The sequence below is a fragment of the Mytilus edulis genome, chromosome 1 (genome assembly GCF_963676685.1).
Source record: "Mytilus edulis chromosome 1, xbMytEdul2.2, whole genome shotgun sequence".
In the NCBI taxonomy this organism is placed as follows: Eukaryota; Metazoa; Mollusca; class Bivalvia; order Mytilida; family Mytilidae; genus Mytilus; species Mytilus edulis.
In genome coordinates, this window is record NC_092344.1 from 25746385 (window position 1) to 25752875 (window position 6491).

Here is a 6491-nt window from a genome sequence, read left to right on the forward strand (position 1 = left end):
CATTTCTTTTTTCTAGGAAAAGTCTTGAGAGATATCTGCAAAAAGTTTTTTTATGAACCTTCAGTACATGTATGCCCTGCTGACTGCATATTTTCAGGTCGATTGGACTTGTAGTTTCAGAGAATATGTGGATTTTTTTTCAGAAGAGACGTAAGAACAATAATAAAATAAAAATGTTCTTGAATAATTGAGAGTTTGTTCCTTCAATAAACTGTCATAAATAAACAGTCATACATATTGATTGATTGATTAGTTGGTTGATTGATTGGTTGGTTGGTTGGTTTGTTGGTTGGTTGATTAAACACGTTTGATAGGGTCACTTAGAACAAGGGGAAAAAGACCTCAAGAGACCTTGCATCCCGTATTAAACGCATGACACGGAAACATACATTAAGTGATTGATTGGTTGGTTGGTTGGTTGGTTAAACACGTTGGTTAAACACGTTGGCTGGTTAAACACGTTTGATAGGCTCAATTTAAACAAGCGAAAAAAAACCATCTTGGATCCCGTATTTAACACATGAAACGGAAACATGCATTCATTGATTTATTTATTGGTTGGTTGGTTGGTTGGTTGGTTGGTTAAACACGTTGGTTAAACATGTCGGTTAAACACGTAGTTTAAACACGTTGGCTGGTTAAACACGTTTGATAGGCTCAATTTTAACAAACGAAAAAAACCCATCTCGGATCCCGTTTTTAACACATGAAACGGAACCATGCATTGATTGATTGATTGGTTGGTTGGTTGGTTAAACACGTTGGTTAAACACGTTGGTTAAACACATTGGATAGGCTCAAAATTGGATCCCGTATTTAACACATGAAACGGAAACATGCATTGATTGATTGATTGATTGGTTGGTTGGTTAAACATATTGGTTAAACACCTTGGTTAAACATATTGGATAAACACCTTGGTTAAACATATTGATTAAACACGTTGGCTGGTTAAACACGTTGGATAGGCTCAATTTAAACAAGCGAAAAAAAAAACATCTTGGATCCCGTATTTAACACATGAAACGGAAACATGCATTGATTGATTGATTGATTGGTTGGTTGGGTGGTTGGTTGGTTGGTTGGTTGGTTGGTTGGTTAAACATGTTGGTTAAACACGTTGGCTGGTTAAACACGTTAGATAGGCTCAATTTAAACAAGCGAAAAAAACCATCTTGGATCCCGTATTTAACACATGAAACGCAAACATGCATTGATTGATTGATTGGTTGGTTGGTTGGTTGGTTGGTTGGTTGGTAAGTTGGTTAAACACGTTGGTTAAACATGTTGGTTAAACACGTTTGCTGGTTAACACGTTAGATAGGCTCAATTTAAACGAGCGAAAAAAACCATCTTGGATCCCGTATTTAACACATGAAACGGAAACATGCATTGATTGATTGATTGATTGGTTGGGTGGTTGGTTGGTTGGTTGGTTGGTTGGTTAAACATGTTGGTTAAACACGTTGGTTAAACACGTTGGCTGGTTAAACACGTTAGATAGGCTCAATTTAAACGAGCGAAAAAAAAACATCTTGGATCCCGTATTTAACACATGAAACGGAAACATGCATTGATTGATTGATTGATTGATTGGTTGGTTGGTTGGTTGGTTGGTTAAACACGTTGGTTAAACACGTTAGTTAAACATATTTGTTAAACATGTTGGTTAAACACGTTTGATAGGCTCAATTAAAACAAGCGAAAAAAAAGAGACCTTGAATCCCGTATCAAACACATGAAACGGAAACATTGATTGATTGATTGGTTGGTTGGTTGGTTGGTTGGTTGAAATTCAAACACACATAAAACTGTTTAAATAGTGCCAAAACCACATAATTTGATGACCTTGACCTTTGACCTTGTGACCTTCGTCAAGGTCATTGCTCCACAAGGTCATTGCAAAAGACCCTATGGGTCAAGGACCTTTGTTTAAGAGTTTTGCCTAAATATGGCTTTTTAAAAACCATCGATGGGAGTTATGTCCCTTACATGATGGTAAAATCAATATAGTCATAATGTAAAAAAGTTGCCCCTTGAAGTACTTAACATTTTTCACTGCTTAAATTTTCTGTATCTATAACCATTCAAGAATTATAGGGAAATCAAAGACATATGAAAATCTAAAATATGACCTTGACCTTTGACCTTGACCTAATTTTCTAAGTTAGGAATCAGGGGACTCAAATAAAAACATTCCAGGGTTATACGGTTAACGGTTTATGAGTTAAAAAAACATACCGACAAATTTATTCCGTAAAGATAGATAACTCCTATAAAATTTCATCGAATCGCTTCGATCCAAATTAGCCAAAATTTTCTGAGGATGTAACGAACAATTTGTAAAAAGAATTTTGTCGCTATCTTTTTTTGTTACGAAGGAGATGCACACACATGATAAACAGTGAATAGGGAGATAACTCTTACAAAGAAAATGGTTCGGCTTAGCAGGGTGAAATTTAAAAGCGCATAAACTATACGATACAATATGAGAAATATCTAAGCGACATATTGCGAAACAAACATTTATCGCAAGAACAAAAGTTGGCGGAAAAAAAAAAATAATAATAATAATAATAATTAAAAACCAATTGTTCAGAGAACCATTGATGGTCTTTCCACCAGTTAAGACCTTTTTTTATTTAGAAATATTTAAATTTGGTTAAAAATGTCAATTTTAGAGCCAAATGACAGCTTATTGAACGCTTATTCAAAAAATATATGGTTTCTATAAAAAAGTAAATAGAAAAGGGAGATAATCTTTTACTTCCGGTTTAAAAAGTTTACTTCCGGTATAGTTTACTTGACACTGATTCCAAAAATATATGGTTATTTATCCTGATTTAGTACAAAAAATAGCTACTTCCGGTTTACGAAAGGTCACTTCCGGTTGTATTTTTTAAGGTCACATTGCTTACAACTTAATGCAAAGTCCCATGGCTTTATCATGTGTACATATGAGGTAAAAGCAAAGATCAAAATTTAGAACGTTTAATTAGCATATGACCTTGAGCTCAATTTCAAGGTCATAAACCAAGGACCTCAAATAAAAAGACTCTAGTCCTCTACTTTATATTGTTAATGAGTTATTACCATACTTATGATATTAGATATAAAAAGGGGGAAAACTTGTGTCAAATGTCCACGTACCCTTTTGACTAAAATTTATGTGTTACGACATGTCTTTTATATTAATAAAGTACAAAAAAATAGCTATTTCCGGTTTACAAAAGGTCACTTCCGGTTGTTTTTTACAAGATTAAATGGTTTGATACCTTTTTCTAAAAGTTGTATATCTTTATCATGTATACATATAGAATAAAAGCAAAGGTCAAAATCTAGAACGTCAAATTAAGCTATGACCTTGAGATCAATTTCAAGGTCATAAACCAAGGACCTCAAATCAAAAGACCATAGGTCTTTATTATATTTAGTTAATGAGTTATATCACCAAACGCGTATTTTTAAATACAAGAGGGGAGAAAACTCCCTTTTACATTCAACGTACGCTTGCAATCAAAATTTACATCTTACAACATGTCGCAACTAACAATTTAGTAAAAATAATTTGTTGATATCTTATACAGTCTTTGGATATAAGTGAAAATAAGCCAAATTCAAATATTAGAATATGACCTTGACCTTTGACCTTGACCTAATTTTCATTTTTTGGGACCAAGGACCTCAAATCAAAAGATCCTAGGTCTCTATCACTTATGATTTATAAGATAGAAATTCATATCACTTATATCAGATGCATAAGGGGAAATAACTCTCATATGGAGCGGTCATATCGCTTCGGTCAAAATAGGACAAATCATGCGAAGGATATAACGAGCAATTTTGTAAAATAAATTTGTCATAATCTTTTACGGTTGCGAAGGAGATGCGCTAACAAGGAAAACAGTGTTTGGGGAGATAACTCCTACAAAGAAAAGTATTCGTTTACGCAGGGTAAATTTCAAAAGCGCATAAACTGTTCGATATCATATACCAAATATCTAAGCGACATATTGCGAAACAAATGTTTATCGCAAGAACAAAATTAGGCGGAAGAAAAAAAAAAAAAAAATAATCAGAAGAAAAACAATAGGTCTTTCCACAGAAAAGTGGAAAGACCTAATAATAATAAATATAAATCAATTGCTTTAAAAAAGCAATTGTAGGTGGTCTTTCCCCCTTTAGAATTGATTGAATGGGGGAGGGGGTGTTTGTTTGTTTGTTTGATTGTTTGCTTGTTTGTTTGTTTCTGTATGGGGTCTATATTATTGTTACCGGAGAAGTTTCATGTTTAGTTTGGAAAGTTTTTATTTTATTTTAGGTACAGCGCGCGCGCCAGATTGACGAGACATCACGTGACACGGGTTTATAATAACGAAAACTTAGTCTTTTTATTTCTCTTTAGGTCGGGACGTTAAACAGACAACATCTATAGAGATGGAATGTACACAATGTAATTTCTTTTGTCATTGTAGGAAATTGACATTTTCATCACAGTTCACGGGCAGTGCATGTTTTGGATTTAATTGATCCGCTGTAACTTTAAAGAGGGTTTCTTATCGTCGAGTTGCAAGTTGCGAGTTAAGAAATTCGAGTTGCGAGTTATAAAAGTCGAGTTGCGAGTTAAGAAAGTCGACTGGCGAGTTACAAAAGTCGAGTTGCGAGTTACAAAAGTCAAGTTGCGAGTTACAAAAGTCGAGTTGCGAGTTACAAAAGTCGAGTTGCGAGTTACAAAAGTCGAGTTGCGAGTTACAAAAGTCGAGTTGCGAGTTAAGAAAGTCGAGTTGCGAGTTACAAAAGTCGAGTTGCGAGTTACAAGAATAATTTTAGACGAACATGATTACACCAAACCTTCAAGAGAATTATTTCACGAATGTAACATTGTGCCAATCACACAAAGAATACTTTATCACAAATCATTACTAATGTATAAGGCAAAACATGGCTTAGCTCCAGAATATATGTCCAGTCTTATTGTATCAGCTTCTGCAAACCAAAAATATAATACGAGATTTTCATCCTCAGATAATTTTATTATTCCAAAACCAAATACAGAGTTGTATAAGTCTAGTTTCTCGTACAATGGACCAAAAGTGTGGAATGCTCTTCCTAATTCAATAAAAAAATCAAATACAGTATCCGAATTTAAACATAAATACAAATCTATGTACTTTTAACATTACCATCATATTTTTACTGTAATGCCATATCATAATTGTTTATTGTATTTTAAATTGTACATAATCTTTATTTAATTTATTATTATTGATGCATTGTTTATTTGTTATGTAATTATTATTGTATTAAGAGAGCCTTATTGAAAATTGGTGTAATCCAAATGAGTTACTCTCTCTAAATAAAGATATTATTATTATTATTATTATTACAAAAGTCGAGTTGCGAGTTACAAAAGTCGAGTTGCGAGTTACGAAAGTCGAGTTGCGAGTTACAAAAGTCGAGTTGCGAGTTACAAAAGTCGAGTTGCGAGTTACAAAAGTCGAGTTGCGAGTTACAAAAGTCGAGTTGCGAGTTACAAAGGTCGAGTTGCGAGTTACGAAAGTCGAGTTGCGAGTTACAAAAATATTGTTTACACCGAATTTCAGGTTTGATTCACATTTGATTTTTTTTTTATTTCCATGCAACCGTGAGAGATATGTACAATAAAAGTGAATTATGTGCAAAAATAGACAACGTGCTTACTTCTAATTTCTATTCCGTAATTGGAGTAAACTATGGGGATATTTTGAATCCCAACCTTTTCAAGATTTTTATAAATGAATTATAACGGAAATTGATGACACTGTCATTAAAGTGAGATGGTTAGCGCCATAAAACCAGGTTTAATCCACCATTTTCTACATTTGAAAATGCCTGTACCAAGTCAGGAATATGACAGTTCTTGTCCATTCGTTTTTGATGCGTTTTGTTATTTGATTTTGCCATGTGATTATGGACTTTCCGAATTGATTTTCCTCTATAAAGTTCAGTATTTTTATGATTTTACTTTTTACCGGATGCATTTAATGAAACCCCAGATGCTGTTGATATTAATGACCGCAGAATTGACTGCCTCGTGTATGCAGAGGATTATTTTTTGTCTAGTTCCAAGGCAAGTCTTTCAAAAACGACTGGATAAAATTGAGAATGGAAATGGGGAATGTGTCAAAGAGACAACAATCCGACCAAATAAAAAAACAACAGCAGAAGGTCATCAACAGGTCTTCAATGTAGCGAGAAATTCTCGCACCCGGAGGCGTCCTTCAGCTTGATAGTTGATGGTTTATCCTGAACTGTAAAATGGTGTTTAAAGGTCAATCTATTCTAAACCAAAGTGAATATGATTAACAGTCATGGAAAACTTTTAAAAGAATATTTGTATTGCGAAAAAGATATAATAGAATGTGTTTACAATTATAAGTATCTAGGTTTAATATGTATATTGCCGGACTTTTTAAGGGAGAGTCATACAAAAAATCACTATAAGCAATATT